We start from the raw sequence: 18288 nt of genomic DNA, 5'->3' as shown, positions 1-18288 counted from the left end.
GGGGAAATCAACAAACACTGGGCACTAAACATGTTTCCTAGGGTGAAAGAGGAATCACACCTACTGCTTTGGGGAGAACCAAAAATGCTCCAATTTAGGGCTTACTGCTTTCAAACTACTGCTAATATTCCCTTTTAATGAAATCAATTGCTTAAAATTAATCCTTTTATATGATTAAGAAAACATGCTTTGATTAAAATTTTAATTTTCAAATAAAATTTAAAACTATTTGGCTGAATTAAATAAGAGTAGAAACAATTGGATAAAAGCTCAACTTTATTTAATAGAATGGTAGTCTGTAAATGACAAGACTCCATAGATCTTTACAAAGAGTAGAAAATGGTAATTTACATGGAAAAGGGTTACATTTAATACAATGATCACTAATCCTTCCACCAACTCTTGATATCCACTCTGCTCTTGGCCGCTACCGGGGATCAGAATCCGACAATGTGCTCAAGAAAGTCTTCAAAACTGAAGATCAGCAGGATGCAATTACTTTCCATAATCCCTAATTTTTGCATAAATTTCCCCAAGGCGGCGTGCACAATTTATAGGGATAATTCTTTCTATTTTATGTCTCTAAATTTTTCCTAGATCGCCCTTTCAGGTTTTCAATCCACCGAGACGCTCATTTTTGCCTAAGACGCCCTTTCGAGTTTTCAACTTAGCGAGGTGTTCTTTCCGTTTTAGGAGAAGTATTTCTTGACTACATCTGCATTCAAAAGACGAGTGGACTCTTCACCATCCATAGTTGTAAGAATCAAAGCACCACCTGAAAAGCCTTTCTTAACAACATATGGACCTTCATAGTTAGGAGTCCATTTTCCCCTAGAATCTGGTTTGAAAGATAGAATCTTCTTGAGCACGAGGTCACCTTATCTGAACACACGAGGCGTGACCTTCTTATCAAAAGATTTATTCATCCTCTGTTGGTATAACTGACCGTGACACATGGCAGTCAACCTCTTTTCTTCAATCAAATTCAGCTGATCATACCTGGTTTGACACCATTCAGCCTCAGTAAACTTGGCTTCCATGAGCACACACAATGATGGCATCTCAACCTCTACCAGGAGCACAACTTCCATGCCATAAACAAGAGAAAAAGGGGTTTCCCCTGTTGAAGTACGGATGGATGTACGATACCCATGCAAAGCAAATTGGAGCATCTCATGCCAATCTTTGTATGTTACCACCATCTTCTGAATGATCTTCTTGATGTTCTTATTTGTAGCTTCAACAACCCCATTCATCTTAGGTATATAGGGAGAAGAATTATGATGTGCAATCTTGAAGTCCTTGCTGTAGCGGGGTATTTGTTACCATTAGAGATATTGACTAAATCCAAGGTAAACCGTACAAGTCGAGTCGCCACCTCACTTCTATTTATCCAAAGGAATGGTTAGAAAGCGAACAAAAACCTAAAAGTTTTATCAAATCAAAAACTAGTAAAAATGTCAGAGATCTGGGTAAGGGGGTTGGTTATGCAATGGGAAGGTTTTAAGCACCCAAAACATCCTAGGTACTCCTATGGATCCCTTTTCATACTTGTTGTAAGGTTGATATTTTGTAAAAATTTATTTGTGCAAACATGATTGAAGAGATGAGAAAAGAATATACAAGTTTATTTATATTTTGTGTTTGGATGGATAAACCCATTGCCTACGTACCATCTTTAAAAAGATTAGGATCAAAACCTCGTAGTTCGGGGTAAAAATCTCAAAATGAGTTGGTGAATTAATTGGTCCAAAAGCCTTAAGGTCTTTTGTTATCCAAGGGAGAAAACTCAACCTAAAACCACAAATCCACCATGTGAGGATAACTTCAACATGCTAGTGAGGGGTTAACCCTATAATAAGCATGGAAGACTCATTGTCCATCACTAAGGATATAGGTGAGTATTACATCTACCTCAAGGATAACTCAAACCTAATAGCTAAAGGTTATGAAAAATTTGATTAAGGAAATGGCCATTGAAACCACAAAAAGTATTTGAGTGGGTTGTATTTACAAATGAAAAGTATTTACAAAATATGGTCAAAGTTGACTTAGAAGTTCAATTCAAAATAAGTGCTATGAAAAGAAAGTTTGAAAATCAAAAGCATAAGGCTTAGGTTTCTAATGTTGAAAAAAAGTGTTAAATGTTTGCACAAAAGTTTTGGCTTGGGTTAGAGTGGGGAGAAGAAGAAGAAAGGCTAAAGTCCTAAGCATGCAAGAGGTAAGGGAGAAGAGAACAAGACCACAAATGGAGTTCCTCTCTTGAGATCATATTGATGATCCAAGTAGCTCCCATCCTTTGGAATAAGCAATCACATAAGCATAAACTCAAGCAATCAACAATCAATGAATTCTTGGGAAATTTCCTCAAGGTATCTTTGATCCCTCTCTCTTAGAAGCTCATGGCAATGGTTCCTCAATTAGGCTCAAGTTAGAATCCCTAGCACAAGAAAACACACATCAAAAAGTTCTATGGGAACAAACAAGGAATGAACAAGAGGAGTTTAGAATTTGGTCCTTTCAAAGTTCATCTTCAAGCTTTAGGCACTCTAAAGGCATGAGGCCTAGTTGCTCTTTGACATTTAAGCACTCTAAAGGCATGAGGCCTAGTTGCTCTTCAAATTCCATTAGCTTGGGTAAAGTCCTAATATCTAAGTCCATTTTCTCCAATTCTTTTGCATTTTTGTTCATAACAAACAGACAAACACAAGCACAAATGATATATACACAATTATATGCTCAAGTAAGCAAAAGGCAAATGACATTAACATAAACATGTGCTCCAATGAGCAAAGGAAAAAGCAAATGAATAATATGTACAAGAATGATAAATTGCATAAATGTAAAGTTCAAAAAGTAAATGTTAATGGTTAATAATTAGTAGTTAGTGAGCCGTAAGGCAAATTTAGCGCTATGTTAAGCAATCGTAATTGGACATATGTAGAAGTCACAACTATCTGAGGCCGGTCAATAATAATGTAGGCAACAACACAACTTAGAAGTCTTGATTAGTGAACCAAGTTCCAACAACTTGCCATGCCAAAAGAAAATGGGAAATGATCTTGTATTGGTTTAAGTCTTTTGCATGATTTAGGAAACAACCTATCCTTAATGCAAAGCCATTCACTTGATCAATTGATCAAGATGAATTAGATTTGAATCAAGGAAGATTAAGTCTCCCTAATCAATGCTAACTTATCAACCTTTAACTCATTGATCAAAAAAGAAAAAGAGAAGAATAAGGAGAAGGAGATGAATAATGGAAATGGAAATGGAAAGATAAAAGAATAAAATGCATTAAATGAAAAAGAATGTACCAATCCACATATGTTGACCAATGATATTGGGGATCATGGTCAAACACTCAAAAACAGAAGTGGGATGAAGATTGGAAGTCAAGAAATGAAAAAAATATTTTTGGCATTTTTTAATATTAAAAATAAACTTGAATTAAAATATTAAAGAAAGGTCAAACTTCAAAATCACTTCAAATCAACTTTGAAAAGTCCAAGTGATTTATCCTAAGTTCAACAAGGTCAAACAAAGTTTGACAAAAAATTTCAGCATTTTTTAAAAGTCAGAAAATAAAACATATTTTTTGGAAACTAAAAGTTATGAATTTTTGAAATAAAATGGAATTAAAGAAAATAAAATGGAATTAAAGAAAATAAAATGGAATTAAAGAAAATAAAACAGAAATTAGAAAATAGAAAAAATCAGGAAGCGTTGGATAACATTCATTAATTGACGTGGTCAATCTGATGGTCCTGAAGCGTGCACGTACCAAAGGCTTGAGTCAAACGCGTCACATGCTGAATTAAAAAAAGTCATAACACGCAATGGCCAAGATTAGATCTGGGAAGCTTGATCCAAAGGTTGAAACTCATCCACGTGGGGACGGTGGTGGAAACCACCGTCTTCTCCGGTGAACATCACAGTTTCCGGCCAGAATTGCAGACAATAAAAACTTAACCAAATGAAGCGATCCTCATATCATTGGAAAGCTGGGGTGATGTACATCACCCCTGTACCATTGGTTTTCCTTCTAGATCTCCATGGGAAGAGAAATCAGAAGAGGAAAATAATGGAGTTCAAACTGAACTTGATGATTTTGCAAAATTAAAAGCACAACTCAAATGCCTCTAATGAGAGGACTTCAGACAACACAATAGCCAGGCAAATGGATCAAAGATTAATGAGTTTCGAAGAAAAAACCAGTTGATGATCACCTTTGGATTGTGAAGATTTGAGCTGCCTTCCTTGCTTCCTTTTGCAAAACAGAAGTTTAATGGATCATATGATGAAGGTCTAGGAACTTTAGATCTAAAGATTCAACCAAATTCAGTTGAATTTTAGATCTGAAAATTTTATTAAATGTGAACTAGTTCCTTTGGTAATGGCTATGGATTCAGTTGTGCAGCATATCAGGCACCTTTAGTTGATTCTCAAGTGAAGCAAGCAAGTGTATTTATAGCAAGAGCTGATGCAATGCATGATCAAACTCGTGTGCATGTGAATTGGGTTGTCCATGCATGCGCTTGTACAGGCGCATGTGAGGCCCAAAATCCATTGCAAATGCAAGCTGAAATGAATGTGAGATGGTTTGGACGTGTACATGCAATTGGTTTGTAGTGTGCAATGAGTTTCAAACAAGTTTCCATAATTGCACCAAAATCTTCCCCTCTTCGAAAATGCCACTTGAAAAATTGAAACATAGGCATGTGGGTAATGGTTGGAAAGGTCTTGACATAAGGAACAAATGTTATTTTGGACCAAAGCTCATTTGGAGTGTGGAAATTAGTGAATTTTGAGTTTAAAGTGTAAGGTGCAAAACATGCAAAAGTGAAGTTTCCAAATTTGGCCAATGTTCAAGCCCTTCTATTTTGATTATGCAAGCCTCAAATGGAAAACCCTTCAACATCAAAGTTGTAGATATTCTTAAGACAGTCAAAATGGACTTAAATTTTGCATCATTTAGATTTTTGATGAAAGAGTTATGGGCACTTGAAGTTGGACTTTTTTGCCTTTCAATGCATTTGGTCCAAAGTGACCTATAATGTTTTTCATTATCACATGTATTTCCCTTGATATTATGAAATTTTGTTAAACATAACATTTGAAGTAGACATCTTAAGCTTTCCAATGCATTTGATCCCACCTCAAAATAATAAAAAATGAATGAGTTATGTTCTTGGGTAGTTGACCCAAAGTTAGGGTTTCAGTCAAAATGACCTATAATGTCTTGGAATGGATGATGATCTTAAAAGCTTCAAATCAATTTGTTATGAACATGAAAATTGTTCATATTATCCTTAAGAACAGTTTTTCTTTTGGGATCATCTCCATTTGACCAACACATAAAACGTTAGATCTCAGTGCATTTCAAAATAGTCAGATGAATTGACTGATCAACTTCTCAAGTCCATAACTCATATCTTAATGAATTGATGATTGAGGACACTCAAATAAGTTCAAATATACATGAAATGATGAATTAAAGGACTTCCCTTGATTGTATTTGATCATGGGCTGAGGTTGCTTCATGAGCAAGGCACACTTGGTACACAGATGAATTAGGGTTTCCTTGAGAAACAAACTTCAAACCCCTTGACTTGCTTTGATAAAAATGATGAATTGAGACTCTAGGGAGGCATATTTGATGGATGAGAGCTTTAGGAACCATTACCATGCTTGCTTTCATCTTCTCTTGGCCATATCTTTGCACAAAGGATCTCCTTGAAGCTCTTGGCCTTGTGATTTCTTAAACAAGAAATGTTAGTGACATATTTTTGTGCTTTTGGTTAGTAAACAAAAAATGATAAAAGCAATAATATACAATTCAAACATGCTTGGTGATCTCAAACCACTCACAAGGGAGTCCCACCCAAAGGCAAAAGGGAACCAAGATGCACATGATCCTTGAGGCTTTGCAAATGCAATGTTATGATGCCATGAGGGATCTTAGGGACAAAATTGGGGTCTTACAGATGCCCCTATTTAAGGTCATTCTAGCCGGAGAAGGGAAGGTTAAAATCTTGGTCTCGACGAGGTAGAATGGGCTTAAATAATAACAAAGAGACTAATTTTGGTCCCTAAAAGACCTCATGATGCAAATCTATGTATACAAAAACAAAATACTTTGTGGGAATATGTGTTCACAAAGAAGAACTGAAATCAGGAGAAACTGACAATCCACATGAGTAATTCACTCCATGGGACAGAGACTCCGAGACTCTTATGGGGATAAGAAAGGGAGTAAAAGTGCGTGAGCAGGGCACGACTCAAAGCTTAGGGAGTAGAATTCCAAAGGGAATAAATCAAAGGAACGACCCGAGCTGACTCAAAGGCGTATGTATTGGGGAAAATGCCAATACAGCAGAAATTATCCATAACGGATACTTCGGATAAAAATCCGGACTCAAATGGGGACAATCCACCAAGGGACTTCACTGGGGAAAACCCAAACAAAACTCTTATGGGGAAATAACGGAATGAGGTATTACGGGTTACTGGGTAATAAGCTCAAAGAGACATGTGATCTGAACACCGGTATGAATGTGAGATACAACATGCTCGGGGAGAATGAATATCTAAGACCGGTATAAGGGTGAGAGATATCAAACATCCAAAAGTCATCTGAGGAAGGCCTAAAAGGTATACTTCGACTCAGGGAAATCTGACTCCGCAAGGGACAAAAAGTCATAATAGGGAGTAGAAGGAAGGAACACCAGGGATACCAGTTACTGGGTATATAATAGGTGGCCAACCGAAGCGTGAATTGGGGAATATTCCCAAGACACTCATCATCCAAAAGAGGGCTAAAAGCAAACTTGATTATAGGATGGATATTCGATTCCGAAAAGGGGATACGAATCTTACTCGACTGGGGAAGAACAAAAGGCTTCGACCAAAGAGTGCATGAGATATATTATATATTACCGTCATAACGTAGATAACATACTCGCATGGAAGATTATCCACAACCGGTTACTGGGTTAATAAAGGATAAATCGACCGACAAAGAAAAGGACATCAGGATACCGAAACTAGGTATATAATGATGACCGATCCAAGGGAGAAACAATCGTTACCAACAACAAAAAGGGTAGACGAGAGATGACTCGCTGGGGATAAATTTCTTGATCAGAGCAATTATCCAAAAGATGAGGGAATATCGATACCGAATATTGGATAAATATAACCGTCAAGGAGGGGATTACATATACCGGATACTGGGTAGAAAATCACGGAAAAAGCAACTGTCACCAATTAGGATGAGAAAAATGGTTAACTCTGCAAAGGAGATGAAAATAGGATTTACAACTACCGGTATGAGGGTAGAAGACCAGAGACTCCGCCAGGGATGGGATGAACGATTACTGGTTACTGAGCAATCATCCAATTACACCACAGGGGAGTGCAAGAAACAACCAAAAAGGGCCAGTCTAGGATCAAACTAGATAGGCACGCCGAAACAAAATTTGTCCCTATGAGGATATAACTCAATGGGAAATTCCATTCCAATATATGTGTTGGGAGGAAACAGAAACAACCATCATCCACGAGGACATAACTCGGTGGGGAATATGGAACGAAAGATAAATATTTTCTGCTTATGGGGCCGACTCTGTAGCGGGGTATTCGTTACCATTAGAGATATGGACTAAATCCAAGGTAAACCATACAAGTCGAGTCGCCACCGCACTTCTATTTATCCAAAGGAATGGTTAGAAAGCGAACAAAAACCTAATAGTTTTAACAAAAACTAGTAAAAGAAACAGAGATCTGGTGTAAGGGGGTTGGTTATGCAGTGGGAAGGTGTTAGGCACCCAAAACATCCCAGGTACTCCTAGGGAGCCCTTTTCACACTTGTTGCAAAGGTTGTTTGTGCAAACATGATTGAAGAGATGAGAAGAGAATGTACAATTTAATTACAATTTGTTTGGATGGATAAACCCATTGCCTACGCACCATCTTATATAAAGATTAGGATCAAAACCTCGTAGTTCGGGATACAAATCTCAAAATGAGTTGGTGAATTAATTGGTCCAAAAGCCTTAAGGTCTTTTGTTATCAAAGGGAGAAAACTCAACCAAACCACAAATCCACCATGTGAGGATAGCTTCAACATGCTAGTGAGGGGTTAACCCTATAATAAGCATGGAAGACTTATTGTCCATCACTAAGGATATAGGTGAGTATTACATCTACCACAAGGATAACTCGAACCTAATAGCTAAAGGTTATGAAAGATTTTGATTAAGAAAATGGCCATTGGAACCACAAAAGACATTTGAATGGGTTATATTTACCAATTATAAGTATGTACAAAATAGTCAAAGTTGACTTAAAGATTCAATTCAAAAATAAGTATTGTGAAAATAAAGTTTGAAAATCAAAAGCATAAGGCTTAGGTTTCTAATGTTTGAAAGCAATAGTTAAATGTTTGCACAAAGAGTTTTGGCTTGGGTTAGAGTGGAGAGAAGAAGAAGAAGGGCTAAGTCCTAAGTAAAACAAAAAGGTGAGGGATAAGAAATGAAACCACACTAGGAGTTCCTCTCTTGAGATCACATTGGTGATCCAAGTAGCTCCCAACCTTTGGAATAAGCAACCACAAAGTATAAGCAATCCAACAAGTCTCATAAGAGATCCTCAATGTGTCTTGTATCTTCCACTTGGATGCACATGGCAATGGTCCTCTAATTAAGCTTAAATGGAAACTCCTAGCACAAAAGCACACACATCAAAGATTCCATGAAGTAAAACAAGAATGGACAAGAGTGAGTTTAGAGATTTGGTTCTTCTAACCCGTCTTCATCATTAAGATCCTTTGGCTCCAATTTTGCATAAGTAAGGTCCTAGAATCTATGTCCAATTCTCCATTTCTTTGCATAGGGTAAGTCCTAGAAACTAAGTTCATTTCTTTGCATTTGGTCCACAACAATCAAAACAAAAACACAAGCAGAATAATATATACAATTATGTGCTCAAGTGAGCAAAAGGCAAATGGCATTAACATAAACATGTGCTCAAGTGAGCAAAGGGAAAAGTAAATGGATAATATGTGCAAGAATAGCAAATTGCATAAAGGTAAAGTGCATAAAGTAAATGTTAATTGTCAATAGTTAGTGTTAGTAGTTAGTGTGCCATAAGGCAAATTTAGCGCTATCTTAAGCAATCGTAATTGGACTTATGTAGAAGTCACAACTATCTGAGGCCGGTCAATAATAATGTAGGCAACAAACACAAGTTAGGAGTCTTGATTAGTGAACCAAGTCCCAAAAACATGCCATGCCAAAAAGAAAATTACAATTGATCTTGTATTGGTTTAAGCTTTTTGCATGATTTAGAAGACAACCTATCCTTAATGCAAAGCCATTCACTTGATCAATTGATCAAGATGAATTAGATTTGAATCAAGGAAGATTAAATCTCCCTAACCAATGCTAACTTATCAACCTTCAACTCATTGATCAAAAAGAAAAGAAGTAGAAGAAGAAGAAGGAGAAGATGGATAAGAGAAAATGGAAATGGCAAAATTAAAGTGCATTAAATGAAATACAATGTACCAATCTTCATATGTTGACCAATAACATTGAAAGTCAAGGTCAATCAATCAAAAACAGAAGTGAGATGAAGATTGGGAGTCAAGAAATGAATAAACTATTTTTGGCATTTTTTAATATTTAATTAAACTTGAATTAAAAATAAAATGGAAAGGTCAAACTTCAAAATCACATCAAATCAACCTTGAAAGGTCCAAGTAATTTATCCTAAGTTCAACAAGGTCAAACAAAGTTTGACAAAAAATTTCAGCATTTTTAAAAGTCAGAAACTATTTTTAATCAATTAAAAATGAATAAAAATAACCTAATCGAACTAAAATCTCAAATAAATCTCAAATCAATTCAAAAATTGATGAGAATATTTTTCATAGATCCATCATCATTCAAATAGGTTAGGAAAATATTTTTGTATTTTTTGAATATCAAAAACTATTTAAAATAAATTAAAAATAACCAGAAAAGAGAAAATTCACAAAAAATATCAAATGACAAAATAAAAAGTATTAAAAATCAGAAATAGAAACTAGAATTTATTTGGGAAATAATGCAATTGGTCCCATAATTTTTGGATAAAAAATGAGAGAGATATGATTTTTTGAAATAAAAGGAATTTAAGAAAATAAAAACAGAAATTATAAAATGCAAAAAAAGGAGGAGCGTTGGATCTGAGCTCATTAATTGAGCTGGCAGATCACACGCTCCTAAGGCGCGCGCCTATGGTGATCCACGGTCAATGCGTGCACATGGAAAACAAAAGAAAGTCATAACAAGCAAGGGATGAGATTAAATCTGGAGATTCAAACGCACGGCCTATATTTGATCTGGAGATGATGAAGCCACCGGAGCCACTGTCTTCTCCGGTGAGCCTTAGGATTCCGGCCAAATTGCAGAAATTAAAACCTTAACCAGATCAAACGATCTATACATCAATAGAAAGCTGGGATGATGTACATCATCCCTGTACCATCCATTTTCATTCTAGATCTCTAGGATTTGAGAAATCAGAAGTTGAAAAAATCTGGTGTTCATCATGAACTCAATGAATTGCAAAAATTAAAAGCATAAACATGATGTCTCTATTGAGAGGACTTCAGCCAACACAAAATCTAAGCCAGAAGGTCAATGGATTAGGAGAATCGAAGGAAATACCAGTTGGAATGTAAACTTGAATTCTGGTATCTTGAGCTTGAAACCTTGCTTGCTTTGCCAAAACAGAAGTTCAATGAGATGTATGGTGAAGGTTTAGAAGCATTAGATCTAAGAAAACAACCAGGTGAAGCTGAATTCTAGATCTGAAAATTTTAAGAGAAATGGAACTTGCTTCTTTAGTGATGGTTAGGGAAAGATTTCTGCAGCATTTCAGGTTCAAATTTGGCCTCTCAAATGAGTGGAATGAAGTCTCTATTTATAGAGAAAGTGGCAAGGAAAGTGTGGAATAATCCGTGTGCATGGCATGTGAAGCTTCATTGCATGGGCTTGCATGATCATGCACAAGGCCCAAAAACAATGCCAAACGAGTTCTGAACACCAACCAGATGGAATTGAACGTGTGAATTGCAAGGAAATTGCTTATGCACTAAGATTTCAAGTGAATTCCTTCTTTGTACCTAAAAATTCATCTCTTCGAAAGTACCATTTAGAAAATCCAGACATGGGCATGTGGGTAATGGTTGGAAAGGTCTTGATGTAAGGAATAATTGTTATGTTGGTCAAGAATCCATTTGGAATGTGGAAATTTATGAAATTTGAGTTTAAAGTGTGATATGCAAAACATGTCAAGGCAAGGTTTCTAAAATTGGCCAACTTTCAAGCCCTTCTGTTTTGATGATGTAACCCCCAAATGGAAAAACCTCCAACATCAAAGTTGTAGATATTTTCAAGACAATCAAAATTGACTTAAATTTTGCATCATTTGGATTTTTTATGAAAGAGTTATGAGGACTTGAAGTTGGACTTTTTTGACTTTTAATGCCTTTGACCCAAAAGGACCTATAATGTCTTGCATTATCACATGTATTTCCTTTGATATTTTGAAATTTTGTTCAATATAACATTTGAAGTAGACATCTTAAGCTTTCCAATTCATTTGATCCCACCTCAAAATCACAAAACATGAATGAGTTATCGCCTTGGGAAGTTGACCCATAATTAGGGTTTCAGTCAAAATGACCTATAATGTATTGGACTGGCAGATGGTCTTCCAAGATTCAAATCAAATTTTGATGAACATGAAAGTTGTTCATATTGTCCTTAAGAACAATTTTTCTTTTGAGACCATCTCCATTTGACCAACATATAAAATGTTAGGTCTCAATGCATTTCAAGATAGTCAGATGAATTGACTGATCAACTTTCCAAGTCCACAACTCATATTTTGATGAATTGATGATTGAGGACACTCAAATAAGTTAAAATATGCATGAAATGAAGAGTTAAAGAACTTCCCTTGATTATATTTGACCATGGGCTGAGGTTGCTTCATGAGCAAGGCATTGTGGTGCACAGATGAATTAGGGTTTCTCTGGGAAACAAACCTCAAATCCTTTGACTTGCCTTGATCAAAAATGATGCACTGAGGTACTAGGGAGGCATATTTGATGGATGAGAGCTTTGGTAACCATTGCCATGCTTGCTATCATCTCCTCTTGACCATGTCTTTGTACCAATGATCTCCTAGAAGCTTTGGACCTTGTGGTTGCTCAAGCTACAAACAAAAGATGTTAATGACATATTTTTGTGCTTTTGGTTAGTAAATAAAAATGAGAAAAGCAATGATATACAATTCAAGCATGCTTAGTGATCTCAAACCACTCTCAAGAAATCCCACCCAAAGGGAAAAGGAACCAGGATGCTCAATGATCCTTGAGGCTATGTAATGCAATGTTATGATGCCATGAGGGATCTTAGGGACACAATTGGGGTCTTACAGATGCCCGTATTTAAGGTCATTCTAGCCAGAGAAGGGAAGGTTAAAATCTTCGTCTCGACGAGGTAGAATGGGCTTAAATAATAACAAAGAGACGAATTTTGGTCCCTAAGAGACCTCATGATGCAAATGTATGTATCCAAAAGGATAATACTTTGTGGGGATATGCGTCCACAAAGGAGTAAAGACAATCAGGAAACACTGACAATCCAAATGAGTGATATATTTCCATGGGATAAAATCCTGGAGACTCTTATGGGGATAAGAAAGAAATGCGTGAGCAGGGCACGACTCAAAACTTGGGGAGCAGAATTCCAAAGGGAATGAACCAATGGAAAGACATCGAGCTGACTCGAAGACGCCCGTATTGGGGAATTCGCTGGGGATGTCCAAAAAGACTCTCCTGGGGAAGCAGCGAGATGAGGTGTTACTGCTTACTGGGTAACAAGCTCAATGAGACATGTGATCTGAACACCGGTATAAGGGTGAGAAAACAACATGCTCGGGAAGAATGAATATCTAAGACCGGTATAAGGGTGAGAGACATCAATCAACCAAATCATCTGAGGAAGACCTAAAAGGTATATTTCAACTAAGGAAACCTGACTCCATAGGGGAATAAAAGTCATAATAGGGAGCAGAAAGGGAGGAACACCAGGGATACCGGTTACTGGGCATATAATAGGTGACCAACCAAAGCGTGAATTGGGGAATATTCCCAAGACACTCATCATTCAAAAAGAGGGCAAAAAGCAAACTCGATTAGAGGATGGACATTCGATTCCAAAATGGGGATACGAATCTTACTCCACATGGGAAGAACAAAAGGCTTCGACCAAAGAGCGCATGAGATATATTATCTATTACCGTCAGAACATAGATAATACACTCGCATGGAAGATTATCCACAACCGGTTACTGGTTTAATAAAGGATAAATCGACCGATAAAGAGAAAATCATCGGGATACCAAAACTAAGTATATAATGATGACCAATCAAAGGGAGCAACCAACATTACCGACAGCCGATATGAAAGATGATTTGCTGGGGATAAATTGCTTAATAAGAGGAATTATCCGAAAGAAGGAGGGGATTTCAATACCGAATATTGGATAGTGATAACCATCAAGGAGGGGATTACATCTACCGGATACTGGGTAGAATACCACGGAAAAGTAACCGTCATCAACTTAGGATGAACAAAAAGGTTAACTCTGCAAGGGAGAGAAAATTGGGTTTACAACTACCGATATAAGGGTAGAAAACCACAGGCTCCGCCGGGGATAAAGTGGATAATTACTGGTTACTGAGCAATTATTCATTTACTACAGGGAAGCACAAGAAACAGTCACAAGAGGCCAATTTAGGATCAAACCAAAGAGGTGAACTGAATCAAGACTCGTCCTAATGAGGATATAACTCAATAGGGGAACCCATCCCAATATATGTGTTGGGAGGAAGCGAAAACAACCATCGTCCACGAGGATAGAACTCAGTGGGGAATGCGGAAGGAAAGATAAACACTTTCTGCTTAAGGGGCTGACTCTCTATATTGGGGGATCAGACACCGACACCTGCTTGGGAAAAGTATTACCCACTAGCATAGGGATAACAAACAAAGATATATGGCAAACAATGCAATATGAATATTCAAATGTTCGAAAATTGTATGCACACATGCGTGGTTTATGTATGATGGATGTTGACAAACAGACATTTCTAACACAAACAAGCTTCATAGGAATAAGCACACAAACATCCGGTACTACATCTCAAGAGAGAAAGCTAAAATCACCAGAGAGCGATCAATCTGCCGGAGATCAGAGATACCAGGAAACAACCAAATCTCTGCGGGGGAGGAATCAATAGTCAACCCGGCTGGGGACAGGAGTTACAATGAGACCACATCTACCACATGAGCAACTCTACTGGGGAGTCTATCCGATGGATAAAGGGATTCTGGGGGTCAACCACCAAGTACCGTACCCATCAAGGAGATCATATTTGCTGAGGAGGAAAGGTTGCTACCACGATGAAGGGGAGAGTGGTAAATATCCTAACAAGCATACCACTCAGGGATCCGGAGGAAGAAAATACAGTCATGCCAGGAATATGAACAACTGTCTTACCCTGTTGGAGATCGTACCATCCTTGGGAGAGCACTGAGGATCTCCTAAGTATCTTTTTGTCATGGTGAACATTCACTTTGATTAAAAACAAGTTATGAAAAATTCGTTTATTCAAAACAATGACATTTTCTCAATTAAAGCATGTAAAACATTTGTTGAATAGAAACAAATAAGAGTGCAAACAATTGGATAATAGGCTCAAATTTATTTGACGGGATGGTAGTCTGCAAATGGCAAGACTCCATAGATCTTTACAAGTTTGAAATTGGTGATATATATTGGAAAAGGGCTACATTGAACATAATGACCATTTCTCCACCAATTCTGAATTCGATGTATTCGAAGCTTCGGTTGATGACGAATGAACAAGAATCTCTGACGAATGAACAGGATGCAGTTACTTGCCAAATCCCTGATTTTTGCCTAGATTGCCCCGGGGTGAGGTACTCGATCTAGCGGGATACATTTTTTTTCATGTCTCTAACTTTTGCCTGGACTGCCCTTTCGGGTTTTCAATCCACCGAGACGCTCATTTTTTGCCTAAGCCGCCCTTTCGGGTTTTCAACTTAGCAAGCTATTCTGTTTTTATTTCTAGGCGAAGTATTTCTTGACTGCATTTGAGTTCACAGGACGAGTGAAATCCTCCCCATCCATAGTTGTAAGTATCAACGCACCGCCTGAAAAGGCTCTCCTAACAACGTATGGACCTTCGTAGTTTGGAGTCCACTTGCCCCTGGAATCGGGCGCGAAAGACACGACTTTCTTGAGCACAAGGTCACCTTCTCGGAACACACGAGGCTTGATCTTCTTATCAAAAGTTTTCTTCATTCTCTGCTGATACAATTGACCATGGCACATGGCAGTCAATCTCTTCTCTTCTATCAAATTCAGCTGGTCATAACGACTCTGAACCCATTCTGCATCAGTCAACTTGGCCTCCATCAAGACTCTCATTGATGGGATCTCCACCTTTACTAGGAGTATGGCCTTCATGCCATAAACAAGAGAAAAAAGGGTTGCCCCTGTTGAAGTGCGGAAAGACGTACGATATCCATGTAAAGCAAATGGCAGCATCTCATGCCAATCTTTATACGTAACAACCATCTTCTGGATAATCTTCTTAATATTCTTATTAGCAGCTTCAACAACCCCATTCATCTTGGGTCTGTAAGGAGAAGAATTATGATGTGCGATCTTGAACTCACTACAAAGCTCTTTCATCATCTTGTTATTCAAGTTAGATCCATTATCAATAATGATCTGATCTGGCACACCATAGTGGCATATGAGTTGATTCTTGATAAACTTCACGACCACCTGCCTGGTAACATTTGCATATGATGCCGCTTCAACCCACTTGGTGAAGTAATCAATTGCTACGAGAATAAATCTGTGTCCGTTAGACGCTTTCGGCTCAATCATGCCAATCATGTCAATTCCCCACATAGAGAAAGGCCATGGTGATGAAATCACATTCAAAAGTGTTGGAGGAATATGAATCTTATCCGCATAAACCTGACACTTGTGGCATTTCTTCACATATTTGCAGTAGTCAGACTCCATTGTCAGCCAATAGTAGCCTGCTCTCAACATCTTTCTAGCCATGGCATGTCCATTGGAATGAGTACCAAATGAACCCTCATGGACCTCAGTCATCAACAGGTCTACTTCGTGTCTATCCACGCATTTGAGCAGAACCATGTCAAAATTTCTCTTATAAAGCACTTCGCCATTGAGGTAGAAACTGCCTGACAATCTCCTCAAAGTCTTCCTATCTTTCATAGATGCCCCAGGCGGGTAAACCTGGTTTTGCAGGAAACACTTAATGTCATAATACCATGGCTTGTCATCTTTCACCTCTTCTACTGCAAATACGTGAGTTGGTCTGTCCAAGAGCATCACGATGATATTGGGAATTTCATTCCAAAGTTTTTCCACAATCATCGAAGCGAGCGTAGCAAGAGCATCTGCCATCCGATTTTCATCTCGAGGAATATGATGGAAGTCAACCTCAGTAAAGAACGTTGAAATCCTCTTCACATAATCTCTGTATGGAATGAGACCAGGCTGATTCGTTTCCCACTCACCCTTAATCTGATTAACAACAAGGGTCGAATCCTCATAAACATCAAGATGCTTGATCCTTAGATCAATGCATTCCTCCAATCCCATAATACAGGCCTCATACTCAGCCATATTATTCGTGCATTTGAAAGTTAGCTTTGCTGTAAAAGGAAAATGTGTGCCCTGACGAGTAATGATTACTGCCCCAATACCATTTCCATACTGATTTACAACACCATCAAACACCATACTCCATCTAGAACCAGGCTCTGGCCCTTCATCGAGTGTAGGCTCATCACAATCTTTCATTTTCAAATACAAAATTTCTTCATCCAGGAAGTCATACTGAATTGACTGATAATCCTCAATCGGCTGGTGTGCCAAGTGGTCAGCCAAGATACTACCTTTGATAGCTTTCTGAGCTCGATACTCAATAACATACTCAGACAACAACATCTGCCAACGGGCAATCCTCCCAGTTAAAGCAGGCTTCTCAAATATGTACTTGATTGGATCCATTCTGGATATCAACCAAGTCGTATGATTTATCATATACTGGCATAAGCGCTTAGCAGCCCAAGCCAAAGCACATCATGTTTTCTCAAGCATTGAGTATCGAGACTCACAATCAGTAAACTTCTTACTCAAGTAGTAGATGGCATACTCTTTCTTCCCTGACTCATCTTGCTGACCAAGGACACAAACCATTGAATCTTCCAGAATAGTCAGATGCATAATCAATGGTCTTCCTTCCACGGGCGGAGACAGAATCAGAGGCTCAGACAAATATTCTTTAATACTATCAAAAACTTTCTGGAAATCCTCGGTCCAATCATGAGACTGATCTTTCCGGAGGAGCTTGAATATCGGCGCACATGTGGCAGTCATGTGGGATATGAACCTGGAAATGTAATTCAAGCGACCAAGAAAACCTCGGACTTGCTTCTCAGTTTTGGGCGCATGCATCTCTTGTATTGCTTTGACCTTTGCAGGATCAACCTCAATACCTCTTTCACTGACGATAAAACCCAATAACTTGCCAGAACGGGCTCCAAATGTACACTTGTTGGGATTCAGACGAAGCCTATACTTCCTCAGACGCTGAAAAAGCTTCAATAAGTGCTCTACATGTTCAACTTCCGTTCCTGACTTAGCAATCATATCATCAACATATACCTCGATCTCTTTGTGCATCATATCGTGAAACAAGGTAGTCATAGCTCGTTGATACGTGGCTCCGGCGTTCTTCAAACTGAAGGGCATCACTCGATAACAAAATGTTCCCCAAGGTGTGATGAATGTCGTCTTCTCCATATCCTCGGGTGCCATTTTAATCTGATTATATCCGGAAAATCCATCCATAAATGAGAAGACTTTGAATTTAGCTATATTATCTACCAACATATCAATATGTGGTAGAGGGAAATCATCTTTCGGACTGGCTTTATTCAAATCTTTGTAGTCCACACACATCCGGACTTTTCCATCTTTCTTAGGTACGGGCACAATATTGGCCACCCATTGAGGATACGTAGAAGTCACCAGAAACCCCGCATCAATTTTCTTATGAACTTCCTCTTTGATCTTCACTGCCATATCAGG

The sequence above is a fragment of the Lathyrus oleraceus genome, chromosome 2 (assembly GCF_024323335.1).
Source record: "Lathyrus oleraceus cultivar Zhongwan6 chromosome 2, CAAS_Psat_ZW6_1.0, whole genome shotgun sequence".
Classification (NCBI taxonomy): domain Eukaryota; kingdom Viridiplantae; phylum Streptophyta; class Magnoliopsida; order Fabales; family Fabaceae; genus Lathyrus; species Lathyrus oleraceus.
The sequence above is the reverse complement of the archived record's forward strand: the minus strand, read 5'-3'. Positions refer to the sequence as shown.